Source organism: Enhydra lutris, unplaced genomic scaffold, assembly GCF_002288905.1.
Source record: "Enhydra lutris kenyoni isolate GAN:26980312 unplaced genomic scaffold, ASM228890v2 scaffoldscaffold37, whole genome shotgun sequence".
Lineage (NCBI taxonomy): Eukaryota > Metazoa > Chordata > Mammalia > Carnivora > Mustelidae > Enhydra > Enhydra lutris.
Genome location: NW_019154121.1, coordinates 14,197,008 through 14,216,442, shown reverse-complemented (window position 1 = coordinate 14,216,442; position 19,435 = coordinate 14,197,008). Strand labels below are relative to the sequence as shown.

The 19,435-nt window shown below is 42.3% G+C and overlaps 1 pseudogene; it reads right to left on the bottom strand.

Moving 5' to 3' along the window:
• Positions 1 to 4,445: 4,445 nt before the first annotated feature.
• Positions 4,446 to 9,096, bottom strand: LOC111154378 (annotated as a pseudogene).
• Between the last annotated feature and the right edge of the window lie 10,339 nt (positions 9,097 to 19,435).

The following is a 19,435-nucleotide window of genomic DNA, read 5'->3' as shown; positions in this document are numbered from 1 at the left end:
CAAGGCCCTAGAGATCTAGATCTATAAAATAAGGACTCTGCCCCTAGGACTTATAGACCTATAAACAGTGAAAAACAAAACACGGTGATAAGTGAGCTAACAGAGATATGCCTAGAGCCCTCCAAGAGCCAGAGGACACGACCCAGTGAAGTCAAGGATTGCTTAACTGTGGAAATAACTTTGATTCTTCTGAAAGGAATTATGGTTCTCCAAAGCAAAGAAGGGAAAGGGTATTCCATCAGAAGGGACTGTGTGCAAAGGCATCGCCTAGAAAGAGCTTGGCATATACAGGGACTAGCAAAGACTTCTGCATGGAAGGGACACTGATATGTGTAAATGGAAGAGAAGAAGGGAGAGGATTAAGAACAGTACCAGGGGGGCGCCTGGGTGGCTCAGTGGGTTAAAGCCTCTGCCTTCGGCTCAGGTCATGGTCCCAGGGTCCTTGGATCGAGCCCTGCATCAGGCTCTCTGCTCAGCGGGGAGCCTGCTTTCCTGCCTCTCTCCTGACTGCCTCTCTGCCTACTTGTGATCTCTGTCTGTCAAATAAATAAAATAAAAAATCTTAAAAAAAAAAAAAAAAAAAAAAAAAAAAAGAACAGTACCAGGAAAGGGACCTGGAAATACAAGCAAAAGCAGGCTGCTTTGGAGGAGTCTACAAACACTGTTAAGACATATACATAATTATATGAGGCGCCTGGGTGGCTCAGTGGGTTGAGGCCTCTGCCTTCCACTCAGGTCATGATCTCGGGGTCCTGGGATGGAGCCCCACATTGGTCTCTGCTCAGCAGGAAGCCTGCCCCCCACACCTGCCTCTCTGCCTACTTGTGATCTCTGTCTGTCAAATAAATAAATAAAATCTTTTTTTTAAAAAAAGAGACATATACATAATTATAACACATGATAGAATGATCTGTTGCTTTTCAGACCACCAAAGGAAGTGCAGGGGAGTCAGAGAAGGGAGAGATGATTTCCCACTAGTGGTCAGAGACTATATCACTGATTAGTCAGGCACAGTTAAAATTGGTCCTTTTGAATTTTGGGGATTCAAAGAGAAGTTAAAGGTCTGCAGTATCATTACATACCTGGTCATGTTCTTTTTTCATCATATCTTTAAATTAATAGACCAAATCCTAAATCCCAACACATTGCCCATTCCCATTATATAACATGTTGTATATTTTGTTGACTATTCTATGGCCAGCACCTAAAACCATGCCTGGCACCTAGTAGGTATCATATAAATATTTGTAGAATCAGTCTTTTAAGTAATGTGTGTTTACCATGGCAACCACATACACTAGATTTTCCAGAGAGTCTTTAAAATAGCCTGTCCTTTAGTTGCCATTAGTACAACTGTGTTTGTCATGCATCTGGAGTTCTGACTTAGAAAATACGGCAACAAAACTCATAGATACAACATAGGACAGCTTCATTCTCATTGTCAAAAACTCCCTATGCCAGCCTGAGTATTTGGGAGGGATAAGGGAAGGAAAATGGTTTTATGTAGAGTATACCATTTCTGGGCTGGTAGCCTCAGCTACTCCCTTCTGCATGGTTGGCTGACCATGTGGTCTCTGATGAGAGTATCCCCTCTGCCTCATTCTTTGCCCACTGAACACACAGGCTTTGGGAGTCTTGGAGGAAAGTAGAAAGCATTAGCATCTTGGAAAGGATGTAGTTGGGGTGCTTGTAGCCTTGTATGGGTCTTTCCAAACAAGTTTCTGGCTGTTCTGTTGGGAGAGGAAATCTCCAATATCTGCATAAATGAAAGAGTGTGTTGTTACAAACTTAGCATCTGCCCAGCACTCCCTCAAATATAACATTTAATGTACATTAATTTTTTTCTCCTTCTCCTCCTCCTCCCTCCTCCTCCTCCTCCATCTTCCACTGTCCTTCAATTTTTGTTTGGTTTTAGATTCAGATGTCAAAATTAATGGGTGCACATAGATTTTCTTTTAGTTGAGGAAGAGGCTTGCATTATATCCCAACCTTTCACGGCCTATTTCTATCTCCTAGAAAATTTTGCATCCCTTCTGCCTTTCTTTTTTTTTTTTTTTTTTAATGGGACAGCTACTTTTTTTTTTTTAAGATTTTTATTTATTTAATTGACAGATCACAGATAGGCAGAGAGGCAGGCAGAGAGAGAGAGAGAGAGAGGAGGAAGCAGGCTCCCCACTGAGCAGAGAGCCCGATGCGGGGCTCGATCCCAGGGCCCTGAGATCATGACCTGAGCCGAAGGCAGAGGCTTAACCCACTGAGCCACCCAGGCGCCCCCACTTCTGCCTTTCTTAATGGTTTTACCACTCTCCCATTCGCCCAAAATAAAAATCCTCAGATCTCCTCTGTTTCTCTCACCACTTCATTCTTGAGTCCTCTTAATTCTACCCCAAATTATCCTCACATGTATCTCCTCTCATCTGCCACCTTAATCGAGGCTCTCATTCAGCCTCTTAACTGACCTCCCTGATCTCCTAATCAGAGAAGCCTTTGCACTGCTCCCTAAATCATGTTAGACTGTGATGCTGTCTTCCTATGAAGCCATGGGCGGCTCCTCATCATATAGGGAATAAAATACAAAGTCTTTGGCATGCTGTTCAAGACCATGTTGAGTCTTGCCAGTGCTTTACCAGCCAATCTTTGGAAATGAAAAATCTATTCAAGAAAAATAAATGTATAAAATCAACTGGATATGTTATATAAAAGCTGTTGTCCAAAAATCTACTGCAAAAGAATGTGCGTGTATGCATGTAAATAGAGAGATAAATGTGTACACGCGCGCGCGCGCGCACACACACACACACACACACACACACAGTATTATAAGTGGTTATTAAGATTTCTACTCAAGCCCAGAAAAGTCTATTCAATATATAATTGTAGACAAACTACTGTGCATGTGCAATTTTTAAAAAATTACTCAGCAATGCCAATAAATACAACAGGAAAAACCACTTAAATTTTATATTATTTTTTAAGAAATAGATCCTTACTACTGCCCTTGGGGTGAGAAGATGGACAGACAACTCCGTTTGTCTTATTAGGTTACGTTTACTACATGCTTACAATATGCCAGGCCATGTCCTAAGTCCTTTACAAGCATTAGCCTTACAAGTATTTGATCTTGGGGTGCCTGGGTAGCTCAGAGGGTTAAGCCTCTGCCTTCGGCTCATGTCATGATCTTCGGGTCCTGGAATCGAGCCCCACATCAAGCTCTCTTCTCAGCAGGGAGCCTGCTTCCCCCTCTCTCTCTGCCTGCTGCTCTGCCTATTTGTGATCTGTCAAATAAGTAAATAAAATCTTTAAAAAAAAACACAAGTATTTGATCTCACAACAACCTTATAAAATAGGTATCATTCTTTTCCCCACTTAAACAAACAAGGAAACTGAGGCACAGGGAAGTTAAATAGCTTGCCCAAGGCCACCCAGGGAGTGGTAATGGTGAGATTTGAATTGGGGCAGCTTGGTTCCAAAGCTCCCACTGTGAAAGACAACCCTAGATTAAGAACCACTGGAGAGTTCTCCAGAAGATATCGGGCCAGCTAATAGTGGTGGATGCACAGGGAATGTCTAAAGCTGACAGTACATGACTGGCTGGGGACCAAGCTAGGTAGTCAGGATTGGGTACTGGGAATACAGTGTTTTGTTATGGTTTGTTTTTTTTTTTAAAGACTTTTTTTTTTTAATTTATTTCACACACAGAGATCACAAGTAGGCAGAGCAGCAGGCAGAGAGAGAGGAGGAAGCAGGCTCCCTGCTGAGCAGAAAGCCCATGCAAGGCTCAATCCCAGGACCCTGAGATCATGACCTGAGCCGAAGGCAGAGGCTTTAACCCACTGAGCCACCCAGGTGCCCCTGTTATGGTCGTTTTGATGCTAGTGCTTTTTTTGACATTCACACTTAATTCATTTCTATGAAGAATAAAGCATTAAACTTTCAACTTAAAAAATCAAGTACTCTGTAGCAGTAGAAAGTCATTCTAATATCTGGATGAAGTGAGAGTCAGATTTGGGATTTAAGGCTGGGGAGTGAGAGATTTGGTAAGAGACAATGAAGCCTAGAAACGGGGTAAGGTTGTGACACACATACTTTTTCTTTTTTTTTTTTAAGTGATTAGCTTGATATTTAGGATTGTCCATGGGATCAAAGTGGTTTAAAAAAAAAAAAAAAAAGATTCTACTCCAAAAAGGGACTTTTTAGAGGAGGAAGAGGTTAAGCAGTGAGTGTTAACCACAACCTGCCTTGGGCAGAAGCAGAAGGAAGCCTCAGGCCAAGTAATGGAAAGAGAGTTGCTTTCTGTTCTGGTTGTCAGAAAGGGCAAAGAATCAAAACATCACTTTTGGAAGGGATGAGTTTACAAAATTGCAGGAAGTGTGACAAGACTTAAAAGACAAGACACATTTTTTTTTAAGAGTTCAGCTTTTTATTGAACAGGTTACAGAAGAGGTTTAGCAGGAAAGACCAAAACCCATGTCTTCATCAGACTACTCTGATTCTTCTTTGTTCCCACCTCCTTCTCAGCTGGGCTGGCCGTGCTGCTGGGGGGGGCAGGACCAGCTGCTGGGGCAGATCCACCAGCCCCTACATTGCAGATCGGGATCCTGATGTTGACACTGACCATGGCCTTTGCAAACAAGCCGGAAATTTTCAACACTTACACCAGCTGCTTTATTGAGGGCATTGATCTTCCGTGACTGTCACCTCCTTGTGGAGCAGGCTCAGGGCCACATAGATGCAGGCGAGCTCCGAGAAGGGTGGGCAAGTGCTAAGCGGGTGTGGCTGGGCACAGTGTAGTTGCCAGATGAAGTGAGGGCCTCACCCCAGCGTGGCCTCAGCTTCTCCGGAAGGACCAAGCACCTTAGTGTAGCTGAGGAAAGGCAAGACATGTTTTTTAAATATCATGTGATATCTTTCTGCTATGGAGTACTTCCCATTTGAAATTTGGGATTATTTGACCAAGTGACATCACCTCTGGTATTTTCCATGGATCAAGACAAAGTATTGTGAGAAGACTGGGATACAGAGTCAGGTTCAAATCTAGGCTGTACCACTTGCCAGCTGTGTCCTCAGGTGAATATCAACCTCTGAACGTCAGTTCTTTCATGGATTAAAAAAGAGTGATAAGGGGTGCCCGGGTGGCTCAGTGGGTTAAGCCTCTGCCTTTGGCTCAGGTCATGATCTCAGGGTCCTGGGATCGAGCCCCGCGTTGGGCTCTCAGCTCATCAGGGAGCCTGCTTCCCCCTCTCTCTCTGCCTGCCTCTCTACCTACTTGTGATCTCTCTCTCTGTCAAATAAATAAATAAAATCTTAAAAAAAAAAAAGGGAGTGATAATATTGCTCAAGTCTCAATGTTCTTGTGGACCTTAAATTGTGCCTCAGCTAGTCAGCATTCAGTAAATATTTATCAAATGGCAAGAGCATTTAGTGGCATTACAGCTGAAGATTTTATTGTGCTTTTCTGTATTTCTTAAATTTTCTACTACAAACATATACTGCTTTTGTAATTAGAAACACAGACATAAAACTTAATCTTTTTTTTAAAGTGACAGACATAATTTCTCATATTTTCACCTTTGCTCTCTTTGCTTCTTCCATTTCCCTTTCTGCTATATATAAAAATGCATCTTTTCCACCCCGCAATATTCAGAAGATGCTATGGGATGTCAGTTATTCTCTGTACTGCAACATGGCTTTAAGGAGGTCAGCTCAGCGTACCCAAGTACTTAAATGGGGCTGAAGTCAGTGGTAACTCAGTGCCATGGGAATTCTGTTCTCGCCATTACTCATCGGTCCCCATCCTGACACTGCCAGGTCTCAGGGAGCTCCACTTTTTTTTTTTTTAATCTTACTAGTTTCATTTATTCAGCACCGAAGCCTAGAGGCACTGACATAGGCTGCAGGAGTCAAACCTGCAGTGGGTCTTTGGAAACCAAGGAGAGTGTGGGCAAGTGTATTAAATAAAGCAAGGTTCTGGCAGAAAACCAGCTTCTAATCTTGAAATGTCCCCTCGTTCTCTTCTTTTCTTTGTAATTTTAGATTTGTGGGTCCCAGATCTCCATATTTGCCTTCCAGAGCTGCATTAGCAATAAGAAAAGTTGAATGTAGGGATTTAAAGCTGAGTTACACCAGCCCCTGAAGCATTCTCACATCAGGAGGCATAACCAGAGTATCTGTCACATCTGAAGCTACCTGGTCTACCAACCCTCTCATGCTGTGGGCCTTTTCTCATACAAAGACGTAAGAGAAGAGCCAAAGGGCCAGGATCTTTCTGAGTGTGTGGGCTTCTGGGAGCACAAGGTGTGGTCCATCAGCTTCCTCTGAAACCCGCACCTGCTTGCTTGTTCCTATTTCAGCAAACATTGCTGTCATCCACCCAGCGGCTTAGGTTAGAAATCTAGGAGTCATCTTTGACCACTTCCCCCCCCATTCACGCCCCACGTCCAATTATACATGCAGACCTACTTACTCTACTGCTTTAAATGGCCCTCAGAGTCATCTGCTTCTCTCCATTTCCACTGTTACCGACACTCGAGACAGCCGTGCCCTCCTTCCTCTATAACTGGTATCCTCCAAATAGGACAGTTGTCTGAATGCCTATAGCCCCAGATGACGTCTACAGAGAGGATAAGGAACATGTAAGGGTCACAAGGCAGTCAGTGACAGTAGCTCCAGAGGAGAATTCAGGCCTTCTGGTCCGAAGTTCAACATTGCTCCTGGACACCATTTGTTCATTCATTCACTATGCAGTTAACCCTTGAACAACACAAGGCTTACAGTTGAAAATTTGCATATAACTTTTGAATCCTCCCAAACTTAACTCCTAGTAGCCTACAAGCCTTGCTGGTAAGATAGACAGTCATTTCGTATATGTGTTATAACTGTATTCTTACAATGAAGCAAACTAGAGAAAAGAAAATGTTATTAAGAAAATCACTAAGAACAAAAACAAATCACTAACAAGAGAAAATACATTCACAGTACTATACTGCATGAATTGAAAATAAAGCTGCATATAAGTAGACCCAGGTGGCTCAAACCTGTGTTGTTCAAGGGTCAACTATATTGCATTGAGTTCCTGACCGGTGGACTAGATGAAACCATTGTCTCCCTCTGGGGTTTCTCCAGTGTCACCTCCGGGGATGACTCCCCTTATTGGATTATGGTTTTCAGCCCGTTAATTTATGGCCCCATCACTCTAGCATACTCTCAGCTGCAGATAAAGTAGGGGATCTCTCAGACCCCTGCCAGTCCGCTCATTCCAGCATCCCACAAGTTGGCTTCTGCATGGTCTCCTCACAAATAGCTTCCGAGCTCGTGAGAGCAACAGCAAATACACACTTCTTCTGAGGAAAAGATTCCATGTAAGTATGATATTTACAACACAAATAACTGGAAATGTTTCCCTCTAGACCAAACTTACAATGTAGATAGGAAAGGAGGACAGGACTGTTGATCTGGTTGAGCTTTCATGCCTGTTACACTCCATAACTTCTTGGGAAGTCAATGCTCAGAGCATGATAGGTTCCCCAGTTTACCCAGGATTCCAACTGATTCATTTAACACATGTGATCCACGGTGTACTATGTGCTAGACACCGTGCTGGTGCTGGGAACACAATGCTGCATCACACAGAGAGATATCCTACATTAGGGGACCTCATAGGCTAGTGGAATCTGAACTAAGCTATTACCTAGTTTCCTTTTAAATATATTCTTGACTGGATACCATTTTTACAAATTTCAAGTATAGGATTACAGAATCACAGATTCTAGGAGACGAAAAGGAAATACTCAGCCTAGTACCTTTCTCCCCTTAGCCAATATTTAAAGCCCTTTTACAATATTCCTGTCAAGTGATCATGTGGTCCCACTTTGGACATTGTCAATAATGGGATTTACTGCTTCCAAGGTGATCTATTCTATTTCTGAATAGCAGAAGGAGTTACAGTGTTCTCCCCTATGTCAAACCAAAATTGGTTTCCCTAAAGCCTGCACTGTGTTCTGTCCTTTAGACCTATATAGTCAAGACAGTCTCTTCTGCTCTGAGTGAGCCCTGGATGTGAAAGCATGGCTGTTACTATGTCCCGAGGCATTTTCTTCTCCAAACCAAACATCTCCACTTGTTTCCACCTGTCCCCATAAATATGGTTTCAAGCTCCTTCTCTAGTCAAATGGCCAACAGAGCTACTTCTTCCCACTCTGCAAAAGCATGAAAAGCATCTTTACATAAACAATATTATTCTCCTTGATTCTCCCATGTTAAGCTCGGAGATCATGTGACCATAGAGCAAATTTCTCCCATACCTGCAACATCCCATCACATGCATAACTCTGTAGATAGCTTTGAAACAAGCAGGTCAACTTTATTATTTGCAAACTAAAGCTAATTATATTGAGCTGTCAGGGTTGTTGTGTTAAAAGAGATAATGAAGGTGGAATTAAATATTTCAACAAATATTGATGTCCTACCCATCATGTACTGGATGTTCTGCTGAACTTTGGGTTTAGCACAGCCCTAAAGTGATAGGAAAGACTTCTACCTATATAGAATTTATTGCCTAGAGACTGACCATGAGAGGTTCTCCAAGGGTCACACGGTTTGAACTGAAGCCCCGCTCAAACTCCCCCTGAAGCCTGTTTGAATTCTCCCTCCCAGTGACCTGAACTGGAAGCTCGAGGATGGTGCCCCCTATTTTGATTAGCATCATAATAAACATAGATCCAACCACATTAATGCCAATAAACTTTTGGGTGTTACAATGTCGTTATGAGACTAATGTTTTTGAAAACAGAGCAGAGACCATAGTGGCATTTCTTATGAGTAATAACCATTATATCACAGATTGTGATTTTCTCCTGGAAGAAACCATGTGTTTCCCTTAAATCAAGGAGTTTTATAATAAATGAGCTGAATTAGCATTTATTCAAATCAGGCTTACTTGCTTAGATTGAGCGAATGGAATGAGGGATTCTAGAGTGCAGAACAGTAGCTTCATCAAGGAAGGTGCTCTTGTACTTGCAGGTACGGTGACAGGCCCCCTTCCTCCTTCCATCTGTCTGCTGCACCAATTATCCTGTTCGTAAAGTCGTCTTCAGCCATCATCTCATTCAGTTTACTCTACATGACAGGATGTGCTTCCAACATCAAAGAGGCTTTCAGCTTTTCCGAAAGCTGTGTCTTGACTTCCTTATCATTTTATATCGTAATTTGTTCAGCATTCGGTCAAGAAACTGATAGAAATGGAAGAGTTATTTACTGTAAAAGCCCCAGTCTCTGCTCATTGTAAACCACTGATCTTCCTGGTTGTCTGTTACCAGCAGATAATCCACCGTCGTGGGTGGGGTGAGCATGAAACCACCAGCTAATATCTCACTAGGGGAGGGGAGTGACCACAGGATGTCATCCTCTGTGTCAGAAGAGTGGCAAATATTTAGCAAGGGGGATTTCACATTTGCTTATCTGAGTAGTGCTCCGCGTCTGTACCATGCTGCTGAAATGACAGTTAAGATCTCTTTCGTCAAGCCTGCCCCACTGACCCTATATGCTGACACGATTTTTAAATACTATGTCATGGTATATTAATCACACTTATATTTATATTGGCTAGTATTTGTTGGCTACAGTTTGTCCAGCATCATGCCTGACACGTACTTTATCTCAGTTAATCCTCATAGCAATCTTTGGAGGTAAGCATATTCTCTGCTTTCACATGAAAAAAATGGGTTCAGAGAGGGTAAATGGCTTGCTCAGGTTAATTTAACTAATAAATATAAATGCCAGGATTCAGGCGCCACTGGGTGTCTATTTCTCTTTACTCCCTTACCCACCACCCCAAACACTCAAATCCAATCCAGAATCGAGGGGACCATGCTCAGAGCATCCTTCCTCGCCTGTATGTTCACTCCCTCCCATCGTCTGTGTCCTAGTCTATCTCCTACATAGGATTTCAGTTCCTGCGAGGGAAAGAGACTTACTCATCTTTGTGTTCCTCCCCAAAGAATAGAACATAGTACTTCTCTGTTAAGTACATTTTAAGTGAAAACACACATACACGAACCAAAATACAATGCTATCACTAGAATTTCTGACTCCTGCTTCGGAATTATAGAAAGGCTCCCATTTTAAAATTAATAAGGAATCAAAGCATCTTCTTGTGCCTATCTGATCTTAGCCATAGAGTAACCAAAAAACGAAACCCTTTTTTTTTTTTAAAGATTTTATTTATTTATTTGTCAGAGAGAGAGAGGGAGAGAGAGCAAGCACAGGCAGACAGAATGGCAGGCAGAGGCAGAGGGAGAAGCAGGCTCCCCGATGAGCAAGGAGCCCGATGTGGGACTCGATCCCAGGACGCTGGGATCATGACCTGAGCCGAAGGCAGCTGCTTAACCAACTGGGCCACCCAGGCGTCCCCGAAACCCCTTTTTTATTGCAGCTCCAAATTGCAAGTCCTTTGGCTGTCCAAAGCCAGAGAGAATAAAATCCTCCCATCCTTACCCTGACTCTTGAAAGTAGCTGAGCAGAGACATGCCATTGTTTGAACGTGGATGGAAGAACTTGGTGCTCTGCATGAACACCGAAGCTTCCCCAGACTCCTGAGAAGCTGGTGGGACTCACTGCACACAGCACATGAGAGGAAACCTCTCCCCTTCACGCAAGGTTGGCCTCACTTGGAGCAGTTGCAGATTGAGAGACAGAGTTCTTGGCCTTAGTACTTAAGACTCTGACACCTGAAAGTCATCATTCCAGTTGGAATGAAAGCAACATGGAACAAATAGGTGTGGACTGATCAGCAAGCCAGGAACCAAAGACCAACATGGCAATAACAACTCTCCACATGTGTGCAGCATTTCCTGTATTCCCGGAGCTTCCTTACATTATTTGTTTTAATCCTTACAACAGGCTGAGGGGTGGTAACATTTAAAGGTGTAGAAATGAAGCTTCAAGGAGTTCAGTGACTCGCCTAAGTCCTCCTTGTTGGTAAACATAGCCCCGAGGGAATTGAATTGAGGTCTCTCTGACTCCAAAGTCTAAGCTCTTAACCACTCATGCTAATCATTAACCTCACTTGCCTAACCATTCAATCTGTTCTTGGCGGTCAATACAGGATACTAAATTCTAAACATGTTCTGCATTTTATTTATTGCTTTATTTTTATTTATGTAAAAGCTAAATGTATAGTTCTCATCCTGTAAGATGAACACTATCATTCTCGACTAATCTTTTGTTTTTAAAAGATTTTATTTATTTATTTGACAGAGAGAGAGTGATCACCAGTAGAGAGAGAGGCAGGCAGAGGGAGGAGGAAGGAGGCTCCCTGCTGAGCAGAGAGCCCAGGACCCTGAGATCATGACCTGAGCCGAAGGCAGAGGCTTAACCCACTGAGCCACCCAGGCACCCCTCAACTAATCTTTTAGCTGTCAGCAGAAGTCTGGGCTAACAACCTGCTCTAGATAATATACAGGGATATCTGGACTCTTCGTCTTCAAACTGTCAATCTTTCTGAAGAAACTGATGCCCAGAATGCGTAGACCAGATAAGCAGCAGCCGTTACAGACTTGAGTCTGATGAAAAATACTATGTATTTCGTTTATATTCATAGGTTGTATTATGGCTAACAGGCATGCCATATATATTATTGTATTTGATCCTAAGGAAAATTGTGAGGTAGACAAGGTAAAGTAATAGTATCTCTATTATACAGATTTAGAGGCACACCCAGAATTATTATCTTATTAAATTCTAGTCTTGAGAATCCAAATCCCAAATAAATGAACTTCTAGCCCTTTTAACTCTTCAGTAATACAGATGGAACTGAGGTCAAATCTTGACTCTACCACACATCTCTCTGAGACTTAGGTTTTCTCTTCTGTCAGATAAGGGATGAGGATGTCTATCTCACAGGATTGTGAAACTAGATGAAGTAATGTAGGTAAAGCCCTTTCAATAAAGTAGTGAACAGAACAAATGCAGATCCTGTCCTCATGGACCGGGAAGGGGGGGCGGTGAAAAAAACAAATGTGCGGTGATTACATAACTTGATGATAAAGTTACAAGAATCGTAAGTGTTGTAAAGGGAAAAGACAGAATGCTCTGTAGACATACCGTAGGGTGAGCTAGCCTCCCCTGTGGCGGGGAGCAGGCCTCCCCAGGCAGTGACCACTAAGCTGAGACCTGAAGGATGAGTGGCAGTCAGTGAAGTTGGGGGGGCGTGGGGAGAGGGGGGTACAGGTGTGGTTTGTAGCTAAGAGTATTCCAGGCATGAAGGGCATCACCGATGAAGAAGCCTGGTGGCCTTGAAGATCAAAGAAATGACTTCTGTGGCTGGAGTGTAAGAAGCTTCAGGAAGAACGATGTGAAAAAATGCTGGAGAAATAGGCAATCTCCAGGCCATGTGGAGCCTCACAAGACAAGCTAAAATTATTGAACTTTAACCCATGAGAAGTCACGGAAGGGCTTTAAGCAAGGGGCAGCATTAGGCAAGAGGTTTAAAAAGTCCAGTTCTAAACTAGGGAAAGTTGCATCTTTTTAAAAGCTTTCTTTTCTTTTTTAAAAATAAACACCTCTTTCACACCCCTTATATTGCAACAGTGACATAGACTGTGCATTTGAAAAATAAAATGAAAAGATTTAGACTGGGGCAAGTAGCAGCTCCTCCCTCTACTACTTTCAGGATCCAGGACAAGTCACTGCAAAGCCTATCTCTGCTCTTGCTACCTAACACAGTTTCCTCTCTAAGCAAAAGTTATCTTATAGATCTTTAAAGTACTTTGAGAATCAGGGTACACACTTCTGGGAAGCTCATTTATTCATTGTGTGTATGTGTTTCTTAAAGATTTTATTTATTTAACAGAGAGAGACAGAGAGAGAGGGAACATAAGCAGGGGGAGTGGGAGAGGGAGGAGCAGGCTTCCCACTGAGCAGGGAGCCTGATGTGGTGTTCCATCCCAGGACCCTGGGATCATGACCTGAGCTGAAGGCAGATGCTTAATGAGTGAGCTACCCAGGTGCCCCTATTCATTGTTTTTGTTGAACAAATATTTATTAAGCATCAGCCATATGCCCAGCATAATATTAGGTCCTGGGGGTTCAGAGGTGGATAAGATACAGACCCTGTACTTTAAGAACTCACAGTTTGGGGTGGACATAGGCCAGAAAAAAAAAAAAAAATAAGTAGTCAATTTGTTGTACACCTGAAACTACATTGTGTATCAACTATACTCCAATTTAAAAATATTTAAACAAAATAAAAAGGGATGGAAGAAAATACATACATACATACATACATAAAAAATAATGACAATAAAGTAGGATCTACTACAAGAGAAGCAGCAGGGATAGAGTTATTTACAGAGCCTAGAGTCAGCGGAAATTTTCCGTAGAGGTGATATGCACATAGTAAGTGCTTAATACATGTTAAGTAATTGAAAGAAAAGTTTGAGCTGTCTTTACCTCCCAACTTTAATGATATGTGATTGGCATATAACACTATGAATTTAAGATCTACTATGTGTTGATTTGATACACTTCCATATTGCAAATGATTACTACCATGACCCTGGTTTTTTTTAGATTTTATTTATTTATTTGGAGAGAGAATGTGAGCAGGGGGGAAGGCAGAGAGAGAGAGGAGAATCTCAAGCAGACTCTGTGCAGAGTGCAGAGCCTAACACGGGGCTAGATCTCACAACCTTGACACAATGGCCCGAGCCGAAATCAAGACTCTGGACACTCAACTGACTGAGCCACCCGGGCTCCCCTACTACGATAACATTGAGCTGAGTCGTAAAGGATGAAAGGAAGCCTACCTGACAATAAGAGGAGAAGGGAATGAATAAGATCACAGATACCATAAAAGTGGCTTTTTCAGATTACTTTATCAGCAATCAGCTAGATAGGTTGAAAGGGAGAGATTGTAGGTAAACAGACCAAGTGAAAACCTGGGGCAATAATCCAGGTGAAAGGTACAAAGGACTTATTGTTCACTCAGGAATAATGGTGGTTGTACTCAGTTTGCTTGACAATAAGTTTTACTTGGTAGTACAGTGTCTGGCTTGTAAGTGTTAATACATCTTCCCATGAATGGATGTTTGCTCACCTTCACAAGTTATCTACTGTCATCTACTGAATGTCATCTACTGAAATCCTTATAATACCTAATGCTATGCTCTGTATCCATGTGCACTCATCAAAAGTTGAGTTGACATTTGGGTTCACTGGGCTGCGGTGGGAGTGGGGCAGCTGGAACAAGAGAAGTGGGAGAGGACTCCCCATCTGCTGTGCCCCACAGGCATTCTTTCTTCCTGTAAGGCAACATCTTAAACTCAGTCAAACCTGCTTCTTACTTTTCCCCAAAGGCCTGGTATGCCCTTTCTCTTGTTCAGACGCATCCATCCATCCTAGCTAAGAAACCTCAAGATAATATTGGAAGCCAAAAACAAAGCTAGGGGAAAACAAAAATCATTTTTCAGACTTTTAAGAACTATGCTTTTCCCTGCAGGATCTTCAAAAGAGTTTTTCTTCTCATTCACACATAGAAAGAAGTCAGTGATCCTAAGATTCAACAATGCCACTTCTCTGAATCTACCCTAAAGAAACACCCCCAAGTGTACACAAAGAAGTGTGTATAAGCATATTTTATGGAAGAGACAAAAAGTAGAAATAGCCTAAAAGTCAGTTCATCCAACACATGCTAATAAACCATGTTCTGTTCAGGACAAAACACTAGACAACAGCTAAAATAAGTAGATCTGTAAGTATTAATGTAGAAAGCACTCCAGAATTGATTGAGAAAGGCAGTTTGAAGAATGATAAGTCTTGTATTATACCACTGGTGTGAAGAATAACCACCAATGAACCAACAACCCGAAATAGTAGTTTATTTCTTATAGCTATATATATGCACTAAATGCACGAAAAGTGGTCTGGGAGAATATGTACAAAAATATATACAAATCTGGTAACAGTCATTACCTCTAGGAAGGTGGGATGGGAACCAGAACTGGAAATGATGGTCAAAGAAATTTAGTGTTCTCTGTATTTAAATTTTTCTCACAAGTGTGATAGTGCATTTATGATTTAATGAAAGAATTTTTTAAGGTAAGAAAATTATCAAGGTTGCGCAGTACTATTTTTAGTAGTGAAAAGTTGAACTACCTAATAGCAATAGAAATATCATTAAATCAATCATGGTATAATCACATGGCAGAATTTAATAAATGTACATTTTTATGTTTGCAGATGTAAAGAAGTTAGTAATTTATAGTTCCATTTAAAAGGAACTATATACAAATTACGATGTTCTGAATTATCCCACTTTTGTTAACAAATACATACACAAAAAAGTATGAGATTATTTTTTTTATAAAAGGTTTATAGTTGTTTCTATATCAGTGGGATTCTGGTTGTGTTTTGTTTCTGTATACCCTAATTCTTTCCTAAGGAATAAGTATGTAATAAGAAAATTCTATACATTTTTTAAAATGTAAACAAAATGAGGGAATTGAACTGGGAGAAAGGTAAGAGGAAAAAATGCGTACTGGTGGATGGGGTTAAGAAAGTAGGAAAAAGATGTTTGAGGATTTTTTTAAAGAGATTTTTTTCCAGAGAGTTAAGGGGAAAAATATTTTTGTTCTCAGACTTTTTCAGTATACTTTCCAAGCCATCAAGTTCCTAAATATAACCAAAGATGATGATTTTACAAGCAAGCCAATATAAACATAGTAGATGTTTGTATTTCTACATTAACAACATGACATTGGAGCTGCAAAAGTCCTTTCGAATTGGCTATATTTTATTTTTCTAAAAAAATAAGTCCTCCTTTTGAGTCCCCTTTTAAAATATAATACCATCCCCACCCTACCATGGCTTTGAATTTCAAGAAAAGTCAGAATAAGATAGCAGCATTTAGGATGGAGGACAGAGGAGTGGAGGAGCAGGAGGGAGACGGGGAGGACTTTTTGAAGAGCCATACCTAAAAGTAGCACTGCATAGACTTTAATGTGTATTTGGATCATCTAGGGATCTGGTGAAAGTGCAAGTCTGGGATGGGACTCCTGAGTGATGCCCAGGCTGCTGGTCCGTGGACACCTTGGAGCAGCAAGGCCTTGCAGTCAGGGAATTTGCTCTTCCACCCTGGTCCATCTGTGTTTCACTGGCCATGACTTCTTTCTTTCTAACCCGACATTTTTTTGTCAGGATACCAAATAGCAGAAACTTTTAAGAAAATCATTTTACCATATACAAGGTACAGTTTAAGGCCCTCTGCCTGGAAGTGAGGAAAATGGGAAACAGAATAGGGAATGGGCAGGAGCTGCTAAGACAAATGTTTTTTGTTATAAAGGGTGTGGTGTTGTGGAAAAGGCCCTGGACCGGTTGTCAGAAGACCTGGCGTCATTAACCAGCAGTGTGCCTTTGTGCCAGTCATTTCTCTCCAGTTTTCTGTCTCCTTTCTTGTCAAAAGAATTGGTCTAGGGGTGCCTGGGTGGCTCAGTTGGTTAAGCGGCTGCCTTCGGCTCAGGTTATGATCTCAGGATCCTAGGATCGAGCCCTATCATCAGGCTTCCTGCTCAGGGGAGAGCCTGCTTCTCCCTCTCCCTCTGCCTGCTGCTCTGCCTGCTTGTGCTCTCTCTCTCTCTCTCTGTCAAATTAAAAAAATAAATAAAATCTTAAAAAAAAAAAAAGAATTGGTCTACATGGCTTCTAAAATCTTTTCGGCTCTGACACTTGAGGAGTCTATAAAGAGAGCCTGTATCAATAGGAGGGAAGGAAAAAGGATGTGCCACCACACACAGAGCTGCCAAGGATCCTGTACATGTGGTATTATAATGGAAGAATTTTCCCCTTGTCTGCCCAGATGCAGAAATGTTGGAGTGAGAGACTGGGAAACATGCCTAGTATGAAATCCTAGTACCCTGACTTCCTGGTTTTGGCAGTTTAAAGTCTTGGGAATCTGTCCCAGGCTCTGTAAAGTAAGACAGACCATGAAAACAGGCCCTCCAAGAACTTCAGTGTGACTCTGGCAGCCTTCAGATTCTAAGGTCTTCCATCCTTGGGGCTACCCTCAGGTTTCACCTCATTCCCCTACACTGATCAACAGCCAAATTCTAAAGCCACTTGAGCTTACAGTCCCAGCCAAATGGCCCTACTGCCTTCCTGTTTGTGAAAGCCTCCAATTCCCAGCCTGTGGTCAAATCCAATTTTTGCAGCAACTCAATCTTCCCCCAAGATCACCCTCTGGACTTGAGTCTCCCAGATGCTGCGGACTCTCTCTGGGCCTATAGCAGCCAAGCCTAAGGGAATTGGAAAGGCTAGACCAAGGCGACACTTGGTTCTCTATGTTTAAAATAGTCCTCTGCTCCAAGTGGGGCTCGGCCCCTAGTTTGATAAGCACAGGGTGGGAAAGGGACCTGCTATGGTGAGATTACCCAGACTCTGCGGCAATCTGCAGCAGTTTGGCCTCATACCTCCACAGACCTGCCCTCTTCACCTTTTCACTTACTCAACAGGCCTATGGCTATTCTAGCAAAGACTCTGGAGTCATCCATAAGCATGCTAGCTTTAGGCTGCTTCCTGCGGTCTAAGGGGAGGCGGCCTCCATCCCTGTTTCTGAGACCCCGTACCCCAGAAGACAGGAGAGCTTGGCCTCCTGAGGCATCCATTTGGGATGCTGGGACCCTGTGGGCTGCAAGAGGAGTTATTTTTCCCTCCGGCCCCAGCCTAGGCTATGCTGAATGATGCGGCTGAATAGTACAAAGACTGCTTTTTATAATGTTGGTCCTTGGTATTTTTGGTGTCTGGAGAGAGCTTCCTCTCCTCCCACAGTTAATTAGCAGCATAGGAGCATTTCCCTTTCCTCAACAGAGAGTCTGTTCCTGTCCCTGGGGCCGGGCAGAGGGGTGTTAGGTGTGGCTAAGCGCTGCTTGAGGTTAACCTCAAACTTCAGCTTAGAGCCACACTTGAGGAGAAGCAAAGGGAAATGCGGGGTTAGCTTCCACTGGGACAGAGTTGGCAAGTGCTCACAGGTCCCTGGCAAGCCAGGAGATTGTTTTCCACTCTCCCAGTCAGGTGAGGGGACAGGAGAAGGGGGTGGGGAACCAATGTGTGTTTGACACGTTTGTGAATTGTTCCTATAACAAAGGCTTTAAAAAAAAAATGCACACACACAACAGAGTGGAGCTTTATATATGTGAATGAGAGGCTCACAGAAGGACCTATTGTCAGGAGGAAAAATTGCATGAGTAATTGTGCATGACTTCAGTCTTCCCAGTTGAAATGTTAGGCGTATTAAGGATGATTGTGGACATTCCACTGTTTCAGTGTGGGGAAGAGGGAGGAAGGAACCCCTTGGAGGTGAGGAGGCAGGTTGTCTTGCAAGGCAGGGGAGACAGGAACCTAAAATGCTCTTCCTCCACTTTTCTTGCTGGTTCCCATTCTTTCTCTACTTAATTACGGTACCACCTCCTACAGGAAGGCTTCCTGCCCCTACCTTCTCTCACCTCCCAGTTTAGGTGTTCTTGATAGGTACCTACTGTCTTATCATTATTTACTAGACCATGATACTACTGATAGTTTGTAGAACAGTGTGCATGCATCCCAGGACCACATTCCACCACTTCCTAAATGTATAACTCTAGCCGAATTACTTAATCTCTGTGTCTCAGTTTCCTCAACTGTAAATGGGAGTAATACCTACTACCTTCTAGAGTTGTTATGAGGATTAAATGTGTTAATATATATAAGACACATAGAACAGTGCCTGACATGGTGTGCACTCAATAAATATTAGCAATTGTCATTTTTACTTGTATCCCCAGTAGTTAACGCAATTTGTAATATATCATGGGACAGTGGTTTTTCAACCCTCGTATGCATCATCACTGCTTGAGGAGCTTTAAAATTATATGAATCTGGGCTCCATTGGTCTGGGGTGAAAACTGATCGTGGTATTTGAGAAAAGTTCCCAGGTAGTTTTAGTATGCATCCAAAGTCATAGATGCTCAGTGAATAGGTGAATAGATGAACGACACGGGATCAGAAGGAACCAATGCATATGACACCATCCTTAGGAATGTCAAAGCATGATTCTGTCCCCTTCAGAAAATTTGCTATTTCCTAAAGCAGACTTCCAGAGAATGTGACAGTGAATCTAATGGAGTACATGAAAGAATATAATTTTCACCATCTCAACATACTGCTCTGTTGAAGAAACAGAAAAACAATTTGCTAGAACTAATATTAGAGATCAATAGGTATTTCCTCTTGTGCTCTCTTTTGTTTATGCAGACTTATTGCTCAGAGAGTTGCCATAACAACTCCAACCAGAGCTGAACTTTGACCTTTCCTCCAGTTTTAGTTTCCACTCACCACCAAGTCATTAATTCAGTGGACTTAAGAAAACATTTAAATACCTCAAATAAAGCATTTCTGCCCCTATAATGCA